Raw genomic sequence first — 12,565 nt, 5'->3', positions numbered from 1 at the left:
CATCGCTGTGTGTCGCCATTAGAGACAAATTTCTGTGTGAGAGAAGTGTATATGATAGCAAAGAGTTATTTGTGAAATTTCGGTCTAAAGTACCAGGAAACCAATAGGTATGCCGATAACGCTTTTTACTGAAAAGGTAGCAGGTGTTCTCTGAGCTTGTTAGAAGGACAAAGTAGAGGTAAGCGCTGCTTTGTTAACGAATGTTATAATTCTGTAGTAGGACAGACTGTTCGCTGTTCTCAGAAAGGCAGGATTCTGTGTGAATGAACGGTACTTATTTGTGTGAAAGTGAGTGAATGAAAGAGCATTTGAATTAATTGCGGAACTCTGGTGTTACTTCTCAGGAGCATTACGTTTCCAACTATGTGTTTTAATTCCGGAGAGCACAGTTAATTAATGCGTGGTAGAAGGGTGAAGTAGAGGGATGCGCTACTTTGCCAACGGACGTAATAATTCTGTAGTAGGGCAGAGGTAAGCGCTGCTCTCGGGAAAACAGGATTCTCGTGGGAAAGGTCTTTTGCTATTCTGTGGTTAGCGGAGCAGACAATGGAGATGTTTGTACGTTGTAACTAACCAGTATTGTAAATTTGAAACTAAGTCTACCGAGTAGTTTTGTAAAGGAGGGGTAGACTGAGGACAGGAGTCCGGAGTAGAAGCCGCTGCAGTGACTGTAGACGTCAGAAGGACCGCGCTGGGATTGGACAGCTAGTCAGTGACGTAGACACTCCAGGATTGATGCGTTAGTGTGAGACGCGTAAGGATTGGAAGTTGTGACAGTGACGTAGACGCGCCAGGATTGGTGCATGAGTAAGAGTCGCGCTACTATTGGATTAGAGATCGAACAGTGGTAGGAAAAGACTAAAGAGTTCACAAAAAGACAGGAAAATGTATTATCATTCACCCGAGAGAAAGAAAAAGTCTGTGTTCAGTAAATTGAAAAATTTATTTGTAAAAGACAAGAAAATTGTGACTAGGGAAGGACAGTTACTCCCTCCGGCAAAGACCCCCGCATCCTTTATGGTTGCGAAATATGGGTACCATACCTGTATCTGGTTAGACAATTGGGCAAAGTATACAAAGGAAGACGGAGTTCTAGCGTTTCCAGAGGATGGGTCTTTTAATTTGGCCATATTAAGGTACCTACGGGAGAGGATGATGAGTTTAGATCCGCGACCCAGGCCTACACAGTTTGAGGCATTGACAGAGTGGGAAGATGAGATGCATGAGCGAGAAAAACAGAGAAACGGGTCTAGGTATAGGTACATGTTCGGACGGCCAAATGATCGAGAAACTCATAGCGATAGAATGAGGAGGTGGCGAGATGCCAGTATGACAGAAGGATTATTTCCTCTTAGAACGGATGGAGAAAGTGGAGGAAGAAAATGTCTAGAAAAGAGAAATCATGTAGAAACCCGGAGGTATGGGGCTAGTGACACTGACGATGATGTTCTAGATGATATGTTTTACAAGAGCCCGCCTCCGTACAGACAAGAACCAGAAACGCCAACCACAGGAACCCCAGTAAGGGAGATTCTGAGAATCATTAAAACAGAAGTTATTACCCCAGAAGTAAAAAGAAGAAATTCACTTAAAGAGAAGGGAACTAGGGTTGAGAACAAAAATTCTAGAGAACTAGCGGAAACCACCTTAGAATTGACTGAGAAAATAAGGGAAGTAACAAAAAATCTAGAAGCAGTTACAGTCCCTGTGACCATAGGTCCTGTTATGCCTATTTTTGAGAAGCAGAAAAACAGTGAGCATGGGTTAACAGTTCCATATGTGAACCAAAGACAGACAGAACAGCCCCTGATGAAAACGAAAGAAAGTTCCTGGGGACATGCTATGGGTAAAAGTGAACTACCTGTGTCAAAGAATCCATTTTATTGTTCCGATACTGCTGAGAGAAGCAGAAGGGTAGAGGGATCAATGTTAGAACCACAGAGACTGACAGAACCAGGGAATGCAGAGAAGTCAGTGAGCATAACTACTGAAGATTTGAATGACTGGCTAAAAGGTTGCAGGATTAAGAAAAAGAATCACATACCATTGATGTTGCAAAATTAAGGATGGTGTTAGAAGAATTGATAGTAGGGACAATTCCCACAGAAAAGCTGAAAAACTACCAAGATGAGGAACTACTGTTCCTCTGTAAAAGCATCACTTGGAGAGCAAAAAATGTACATGACAGACTAGCAGAGATAGCCAGTGAAATGGGGATTGACATGGATAAGGTAAAAGCTTTACAGAAACCATACAGATTGGATTTCACAGAAAAAGATATTGAGAATCTGAATGCTGCAGGAAGAATAGGGCAGATTAGGGACATAATCACAGTATTAAGGAAATGGGGAGATGTGGACAAATGGAAGAGCAGATGGTATAGGAAACGAGATGACATTTCAGACAGAACATTCCCAGCGTTTCCCGTCAGAGAAAAGGAAAAAGTGGTAATGGAGTTACCTATGAGAGAGATTCCAGGAGAAGGATATGTGCATGTCCCATGGACCAGACAGGACATTTTGTCATTTACAAATGACTTCCCTAGATTACTGGAAAAGCCGGTCGAGTGGTACAGACAGGTAGACAGATTTGTGAAATTATCCAAAGTGCTGTGGATTGATTTGAATAGTCTGTTTGATATAATAGTGCCAGCAGACCTGTGGGCGGAATGTAAGATAGTCATAGACTGGCCCACTAAAGAATACCCAAGAGATCCTAAAACAGGAGCCCCAAGACCCGGAGGTCATGAAGAAGTACGAACAGGTTATGGCCTTCCTAAAGAACAAAGTGCCTCCAAAAGAAACAGATTGGGTTAAAATAGATCGAACACATCAGGAAGCGAAAGAGTCAGTCCACGAATACTATGAGAGGCTAATTCTGGCTTTCAAACAGTTTAGTGGGGATGACAGTCTGGGAGAAAAAGACCTGAGCCATTTTGTGTACAGATTTGTGTATGGTCTGCATCCTGAGATTGGGGACATGATCAAGCAGCATACCGTGGACTGGCAGAGCAAGAAAATAGATGAGATCCTGAGACATGCTAAATATTTTAGTGATGAAATTGAGGCAAAACAGCGGAAACTGAAAGGGAAGGCAATGTGGGCTCAAGTAAAGGTTGCAGAGAGACAGGAAGCTCAGCTAATAGAACAAGCAAATAATCCAGGCATAAAATCAAAGTTTTGTCCAGGAAAGGGAAAGGGTAACATTGAGGAAGCCAAGAAGAAGTTTCCCTGTCTCAACTGTGGCAGGTTAGGACATTGGAAATCCGAGTGTAAAAATCCACCTCTTGCTACTGATGAAAATCCGTCATTAAATCCACAGGTGCAGTGTGAGGGGAGTGGCCCATCGCCACAACAGCAGAAGGCTGTCGGTCTACAGAATCAGGTGCCAAAACCGCCCTTACCACAGAGCCGAAGTACACAAAGGTATAGCAAGGAAACGGGATTCTACAATGAAGAACAGGTAAACAAACCGCAACGCGCGAGCGCTGTGTCACAATATTGGATGCACAATGACGAAAGTGAGCCACAAGAAATCTATTGACGGTGCCGAAAAGAGGAAGCAGAGTGCGTACTTGGCGCATCTCTAGAAATAGATCAGACAGGACCATTTGTAGATGGGAAAGTTAATGATGAAAATATTACTTTCTTAGTAGACACTGGAGCTACACGATCCACTGTCAGATCAGCAGATGTGAAAAATCTTCCTCTTTCGGATGAAACAATCCAAGTAGTTGGTGTGTCAAACACCCAGATTAAAACGTACCTTACTGATCCTGTAAAGGTCAGAAGAGGGAAATTTTCAGACATGCATAGATTCGTGGTGTGTGACACCAGTCCTGTGAATCTATTAGGGAGGGATTTGTTGTGCAAGATGAATTGCACCATATTCTGTACACCAGACGGAATAGCTTTTGAAACACCAGACGAGGATGTCCTGTATAAAATGACCATAGCTAACCGAGAGTGTGAGGTTGCTGGAACTTATGCAGTATTCAATTCAGATGAATTGCCCCCGGAATTGAAACAGACAGTGAAGGCAGCGGTCTGGGATTTCACTGGGGAAGATGTAGGCCTAATGAGAAATGTAGACCCAGTGAGAATCGCTGTAAAAGAGGGAGCTGTTTACCCCAACATTCCACAGTACAGACTGACCCCAGAAATAATAGCAGGGGTAACCCCTTTAATTGAGAAAATGATCCAGCAAGGAGTGCTGAGGGAAATAATGAGCAGTCCATGTAATTCGCTTATCATGGGACTGAAAAAGCCAAGTGAGAAAATCAGGATTGTGCAAGATTTGAGAAAAATTAACAAGATTGTTGTTCCCTGTTGTCCAATTGTTCCAAATCCCTCAGTAATATTGTATCAGATCCCACATGATGCAGAATGGTACACAGTAATTGATTTGTGTCATGCTTTCTTTTCTATTCCATTGCATCATGACAGCCAGCCACTTTTTGCATTTCGGTCTGGAAAGTCTTACCATGCCTGAGAATTCAGTTTTAGTACAGTATATTGACAACCTACTGGTGGCGTCAAAGACACGTGAAGCTTGTGAAACAGACACCACAGCTTTGCTAAATCATTTGGCAGATGGAGGACTTAAGGTTTCTCCAACAAAATTGCAATACTGTAAGAAGGAAGTGACATACTTGGGTCATAATATTGAGAAAGGCCTGAGAAAAGTAACCATAGACAGAATTCGAATCATTAGAGGAATGAGAGCTCCAATGACCCAAAGAGAAGTGAGAATGTTCCTAGGAATGGTTGGCTATTGTCGTCAGTGGATAAGTAATTTCTCCCTGATTGCCAAACCATTGGTGAAATTGACAAAAAGTGAAGTAAAAGACCCCCTTGAACTGAACAAAGAAGAGTTGGCAGCATTCAAACAGCTGAAGAACAGTCTTTGTGAAGCCCCTGCATTGGGTATGCCAGACTATGAAAAGGAGTTTGAGCTATACTGTAGTGAGCGAAATGGGTGTGCACTTTCAGTGTTGATACAGAAACATGGAAGACAAAGGAGGCCAATAGCCTATTTCTCATAAATGCTAGATCCAGTGGCAATAGGTCTGCCAGGATGTCTGAAAGCTGTAGCGGCCACATACCAAAGTCTAGAGCAGAGTGAGGGAATTGTGAAGGGGTATCCAGTAAGAGTGTTTGTACCCCATAGTGTGGCGATCCTTTTAACAAGGAGTCGAACACAGTTTATGTCACATAGTCGGCTGAAAAGGTCATTCTAGGTGCAAACAATGTGAGTCTGGAAAGATCTGTGAATGTGAATCCAGCTACACTTTTGCCTGATGCAGAGAGAATAAGGGAAGAAGCTGATCATGATTGTCTGGATGTGCTTGATTACTGCACAAAACCTCGTCCTGATATAAGAGATCTACCACTGCCAGAGAGTGATCATGTTTTTTTGTGGATGGATCCTGTTTGAGAACAGAAGAAGGAGTGTTGAGTGCAGCCTATGCAGTATGCACAGTTTCAGCAGTTATAGAGGCATCACCCTTGAAAGGAGTTAAATCCGCTCAAGTAGCAGAAATAGTGGCATTAACCAAGGCATGCAAGATTGGGAGAAATGCAAGAGTGACTGTGATGACTGATAGCCAGTATGGCTTCGGAGTTGTCCATGATTTCGGCCAATTATGGCTGCAAAGAGGTTTCCTGACCTCAAGTGGAACTCCCATAAGGAATGCAGAAGTGGTTGGAAAATTGCTTGAGGCAATACAAATGCCCAAAGCGTTGGCTGTGGTAAAATGTGCTGCTCACGGACAAGGTAGTGGAAACCGTATTGCAAATGACATGGCTCAGTATTGTGCCCGAAACAAATATTCGATTAATCGGTCTAAGGAAAAGGAAATGTCTTTTTGCTCCATAATGTTTACTAGCGTTGTGGGAACATGGGATGAAGTGAGGCAATTGCAGGATGAAGCAGGAGATGAGGAAATAAGACAGTGGGTAAATGCAGGCTGTGCACCCAGAGAAAAGGATCATGTGTGGGTCTATCGGGATGGAAGACCAGTAATGCCTGATAGCATGATGTCAACCATGGCACGGATGTATCATGGCCAAGGACATCTGGGAAGGGATGTCATGATAAGGGTCTTTAAACAGAAATGGTATAATCCAAAATTCAGGATGATTGCAGAGAGTCTCTGTCAGAGATGTTTGACATGTCAGCAGTACAATCCTGGAAGAAAAACAGTGGTGAGTCTGGGCACCATAGGTCGAGAGGGAGGACCTTTCACCAGAATGCAAGTAGATTTCATTGAAATGCCCCCTTAAAACAAACTGAGATATGTCTTGGTGGTAGTTTGTCTGTTCTCTAGGTGGGTGGAGGCATACCCGACCAGGAGATATGATGGAATCACAGTGGCCAAGCTATTGTTGAGGGAATTCATCCCAAGGTACGGGTTCCCAATAACCATTGAATCAGACAGAGGAGGACATTTCTATAATGAGATCATGAAACTAATTTGTGAAGCATTGGGTGTACAACAGAAACTGCATTGTGCCTACCGACCAGAGGCTTCTGGTGTGGTCGAGCAAATGAATGGTACCATCAAAAATAGAATTGGAAAAATGTGTTTGGCCACAGGTTTGAAATGGCCTGATGTCTTGCCTCTGGTTTTGGTGACCATTAGGTCTACTCCAGATAGAACCACAGGTTTGAGTCCACACGAGATCATCATGGGATGTGCCATGAGACATGTGTTTGTGCCAGTCAACAAGCTGATGACTATAAGTGATGACATGATTTTGGATTACTGTAAAGGCCTCGCTGACGCAGTTCATTCTGTGTTTCACCAGGTTGGAGCGGATGCCACCACACTTGAAAAGAAACCAGCCCATGATTTGAGCCCAGGGGACTGGGTAAGGATAAAAGTACACAGAAGAAGAAATTGCCTGGTTCCAAGGTGGGGAAGGCCAAGACAGGTCATCTTGACCACAACAACTGTTGTGAAGTGTGCAGGACTGAAAAACTGGATACATGCTAGTCACACACTGAGAGTTCCAAATCCAGCAGACGGCATTGGGAAAGAATACTTTGACGAATCAGAATCAAGTGATGAGTCAAGCAGTGAAAGCCAAAAAACGAAAGAAAATCCTGAAAGGGGGGAGAATGAGCCAGGACTAGTTCAGACCCCCAGAGAAGAAATTCTGAGAAAAAGATTGCAGATTTCAGATACTTCAGATTCTGGAGATGAGCAAAATGCCAGAGGTGAACACAGAAAAGGAAAGAAAAGAACATCCAGTCAGAAGTACCCTTTGCACCAGATGAAAGAGTAGAAGAAATTCCACCTGAGAAAATACTGGAAGAAGAAGAAGCAGGGACAGTTGCAGAAAGAGAGGGACAGATTGCGGAAAACCCCTGAGGAGGTGTAGGGAACTGCAACACCCAGATAGACGAAGGGACAATTAGTCAGCAAAAAGATCGCGTTCCGGAGACCTGAAGTACTCCAATTTTTGAGACCCCAGAGGTGCTAGGGGTAGCACCCTATGACTTCGAGTACTTCCTGATGTGGTATTATAAAATCCTGCATATCTTGATAATGCAACAAAGAACTTGGCAACAGAAGCTGAAATATGAAAAGACATCGTTATTAAACTCAAATGAGTGAGACTACGTCGCACAGAAGCCTTAGCAACTGAATGAGGCAGTCTGCAGAACAGAAACCAGTCTCCTCTTTTATGGAGAATGTTACGCTCTGGGCAACACCGCCCTTCTCTTGCAGTTGGTCATTCACATATTTTACTTCAAAGAACAAGAGTCATGATTACAATCCCACATTTCAGTTCAGCCAGCCAGCAATTATTTACCCAGCAAGGCTCAGATCCCTCATCAGATATCAGCAGGCCCCAATAAACACGGGCACCTCCTGTTTGTAAAACAAGCCATAAAGCAGGAAGAGTCAGGTGTGAAAGAGAATAGTCAGGGTTCGTGTGGGAAGAAGGAATTTATGATGCCTCGGGCCCTGATGCTAATCCCATTTGGCCGCAGTAAAAGGAACCGGCCGGACAGGGCTGACCTCGGGCAGTGGAGTCAGTTTGCACAGGTCACAGAGAAGTCAAAGTAAAGTGTAGCCTATGTGAGGGCAACTATAAGATGGCCACCTCTCCAAGATGGAACCCACGGAGTCAATGTATAATAACGTATACAAAGTGCATTCATAGCTAAAACGTTACACAAAGCACTTGTACATACCGCAGTGACCATTCGCGGTTCGCTAATACCGGGATAGACAGGGGTAGGGCCCTGCCTCCTACCCGGTCCCAAATTTTAAAGTACGACAGACCCTCCTTTTGCCCTTACATAGGCAATAACTATACTCTCATCAATCCGAGTCCAGGTCTACAGACATGAAGTCATGGAGATGTTGCTGTAGCATCATCCTATTACTTAGCGACTCTCACGGGACACGTCTCCTTACACATGTAGTAGCACAAAGGCCACATATGGCAGGACAAAATAAGGAATACCTCTATCTAGGTGGCATAAGATCACACCCCCAACAATTAGTGATGTTTACTACTAACTAGTGTCGATGCAGAAGCTGTACAAAAGAATTGCTTACGAATTCTGATCTTTTAACCTGCTCATGTTCAGGGAAAGGGTGAAAAGAGTGCAAAGAAACAGTGGTAGGGAAAGACATAGGTTGGGAAGAGGGTGCAGAAGTCAATTGAGTAGAGAAAATCAATCCCACCCATAAATGACAACGTCATGTTTAAAAAAACACTAGAAAACACGTTATTAAGAATATATAGACAACGGGAGAAAGTAGCGACCACTATTACAAATGAAATAATAATTGTCTACAACCCTGAGCAAAAAGCAAATCCTAAAATTATTTAGTAACATTTTAGGGCTCCTATACATTTTGTATGTTCAGGTGAAACAGTGGTGACCCTCATCAATGCTCTGAGGTGAAAAAGGGGGTACTCTTCCACAGAAAATGGATTTTATTCTGCTTATACTAGACAATGCCAGCAAAACAAACAGTCTTCTAACACCTAGTCTATACAATCACACGGAAACCTCTTGTGAAACCACCTATGCCCAGAGTCCGTTCAAAAAGCCTCTCTGGCAGGCTTCTATTGTCCATCAAATCTTCTTCTGTTGTTTTCTTTTGCCTGGGCCTCTTCATTCAAGCCTTTCATGAGAAAAGTACTGCTTAGTTGGAGTGCCCTCCTGGCAAACACCCACAGCTCACTCGAAATAAGTCTCAATGTCTCAAGGCAGTGCGCCAGTATTTTTCCTTTGCGGCAGGCACTACAGGTAGTGTGCTCTCCATTGATCAAGGACACAGGTCATCTCGTGCAGATTCGGGACCATTCTCAGACTCCAACACTCGTCATTCAGTGTCAGAGGACGCTCAGGCTGCTCTTCCATGGGCACTGGAATGTAGTGCCTTCTGTCAATCTTGGATCCGCCGGTGCACTGCACTTCCATTGAAGCAAAGGAAAAGAGGGGGGGTGTGTGGCCAAAAACTCAGGCCAAGGGGCTCAAGGGACTGCACACTGTCAGAGGTTACCAGCACATGACAGGTGCTCTTTTGCACTGGAATTCTGGTTCTGTGGCAAAACCAGCTCCTCCTTCTTTTCTGATGTTGAACGCCTTCTGATGAAGCAAGTGTGATGCTTTAAACAGTTCGTTGTATAACAAGGGGACTGTAAACAGGTGGCCTGTGATTTTCAAAGGAGTGGCCACACGCCATGGGACAATTTTCGTCTAGAATACACTGTCTTTCTCAGGAAGCAATACAAATAAAAAGGCAGTAGGCAAAACAGTGCCTCTAAGCTTTTCAATTGGGTTTCCGTGTGAGAGCCTCCATCATCTAAGGGTAGATAACTACACGAGAATTCTATCTAAATGGATGTCTTCACATATGGTGGCATTGTCTAATAGGGCAAACACATTTTTTTTTTCAATGATTACATATAAGTGTTTCTAAATTCCTTATCTAGGACATCTCAATAGAGAAATCTCATGGTACAGATTATCATAGGCAGGTAGAAACCTTTCACATCAGGTGCACTAGGCAATACACAGGCTAATAGTCAGATATGAAAACAAAAGACAAGAACTAGAGGGTCCTGATATTTGCATGATTAGAAACTTCTGATCCCACCGAAAATTAAAGCAGCAGGAACAAAAAGGGTAAAAACCACATTAAAAAATAGACATTGAAAATTCGTCATGTTCAAAAGAGGTAAACGTAAGTTATCTCCTATCGGGATGGAAAACTTATCTTACTATAATATCGACATCGGTCAGGGAAGAAGCAACAAAAGCAATTAAAAATAAAAATCTATAGGAAGGACAAGAATGATAGTCAGGCATGTGACACTACACCAAGAGTACGGGTGACACACAAAAGGCCAAAGTTACATACATTTTAACTCTACCGCTGGTGACTACACCATATACGGTAATCTTAGGTAATGTTCCAGTTCCTTCTTCAGGGAAAAATGAAAACCTAGTTTCCTTTTAAGAAGCAAAGGCCATATGCTACTTAGGAGACAGGACACCATTAACTAATGTAATATAGAAATTAGGCCACCTTGAGTCACAGATCTATAATTTCATCCTTAGGTCCAATCAAGGATACATAAATGTAAGGCTGCCTGTTCCATTAAGGGAAAGGGCAGTAAGTGACTAACTGCAGGTGACACACTTTGATCCTGTAGATCTCTTTTAGTTTTCTGTAATACCATTATAGCCAATTTAGACATGCACTGGTGAAGTGTTGTCTCTCATGTTCACAGCATGAAATATCATTAGCTGTGGAATTTAGTAACCAGAACAAGTTCAACCACCTGTTGCGTAGCGATGGGCATCGTCATGACCATCCCCTCACAACACAGGTAAACTTGTAATAGTATCAAAAGCAGCAACAAAAACAACGAAAACATGCAAAAAATAATAAAAACGCACAAAACGTCAAACCATCAGATATACTTGCTGTATATCCAGCACAAAAAGCATAGACAAAACAATAGCATATGTAAAATAAGCGGTGACACACAACACCATGTCATGTACTTTTATGCACTGTAAACCTGCAGCCCAAAACCCAATATACGGGCCTGTTTAATTTGTCAGGTTTAAAATCCTTACCCTCCTTTTTGACAGTAGATCACCAGGCAATGGAAATCTGCTGTCAAATATACTGTCTCTCTTCTAACATACAGGACCAGCAAGAACAATTCATGATAGGACCAAATACACAAAAATAAATTGCCATTACTTAACTGTACCCCCTTGTCAGTCCTTGCAACATCCAGCCACTTAAGTTTTACCTTTCTAAAAAAATCGTTACACTGACACTCCATATTAATTTGGCACCTACAATTTCCACTGTGAAAAATAAGTCTTAATTGTCAATTCGTTCACATTTAGGCATGTAGCCTTAAAACAATTTTAGAATCTTTTTGTCTGTCTAAGACTTAATGCAACACTCCGTTTTCTGTTAAATAAGAGCTAATAGCAGGCATCATTCTCTTTTTTTTTATTGTTTTTAGAGCGAGACGCAAATGTATCAGTTCTGCAAAGCATTTAACATGATGTTTGGGCTTCCAAAGAAACCCCTTTGCTATATTTTCCCTTTGGAATTAAGTTCTTTAATTTTATTGATGTTCTTATGGAGAAACCAGAAACCCCACCTTCAGAGGCCCGTGTAGCAAGGTCATTCTGCATTCCACAGAGGCAAGGCCCTAATTTAAAAGGTCATAAATGTCAACGTGGCAGCCTACTCCATTGAACTAAAGATAGCATCTCAACAGCGTAACTTGAGCTAGCCTCTGCAGCTCTCCTTAGCCCCCCCCCCCCGGCTTCTGCCACTCTGAATTTGTCAAAGCCAGAAGGCCTTCCTAATTCCTCCTAACTTGCAATAATTCACTCTATTTTGAAAAATAATTTCTCCTTTTTAGGCGCTAAAAAAATTATCTCTATTCCCAGATTATTAAACTACATTTACTGTGAATAATTCACGAAACTTAATAACACACATACCACTTTTTAGAATAAATCCTTGTTACAATCCTATGTAATGGTACACATTTCAACAACCTTAAATGAATGAACGTCTCAGTAGGCCCAGCTAAAGTTAGACTGAACTCCAGCAATTGGGACCGCTTTCTGCCCCAGTCCACCGGCACTGCGAATTGCATTCGCAATGAGTTTTGATATTTTCTTCATCATTTAGTCACTTGCCTTTATTCAAGCTCTGTTCGTCGCTTTCATATTAGCATATGAAACTCAGTGCCTCCCGTTAGGTAATTACAATATTTTCACCCCTACTGCTAGAACTTGCAATCTCATCTTTCCCCTCCCACTTACTCAAACCGATACCACATTCCTTTTTATTCCCTTCGTCAATACAACCTTCCTCACACTGCTCTTCATGTCTTTATTACTCCCCTTCATCATCTCTCTTCCCTCCACGGCATTCTATTTTCCCAATTGTTCTTCTCCTTTCTACGTATTACCTAGTTCCTATAACCGTAATTCTACATTTCTCCACCCCTCTATCATTACTGACTTCATCACGTACCTGCTCACAAAC

Source organism: Triturus cristatus, chromosome 9 (genome assembly GCF_964204655.1).
Source record: "Triturus cristatus chromosome 9, aTriCri1.1, whole genome shotgun sequence".
Classification (NCBI taxonomy): Eukaryota; Metazoa; Chordata; class Amphibia; order Caudata; family Salamandridae; genus Triturus; species Triturus cristatus.
The sequence above is the reverse complement of the archived record's forward strand: the minus strand, read 5'-3'. Positions refer to the sequence as shown.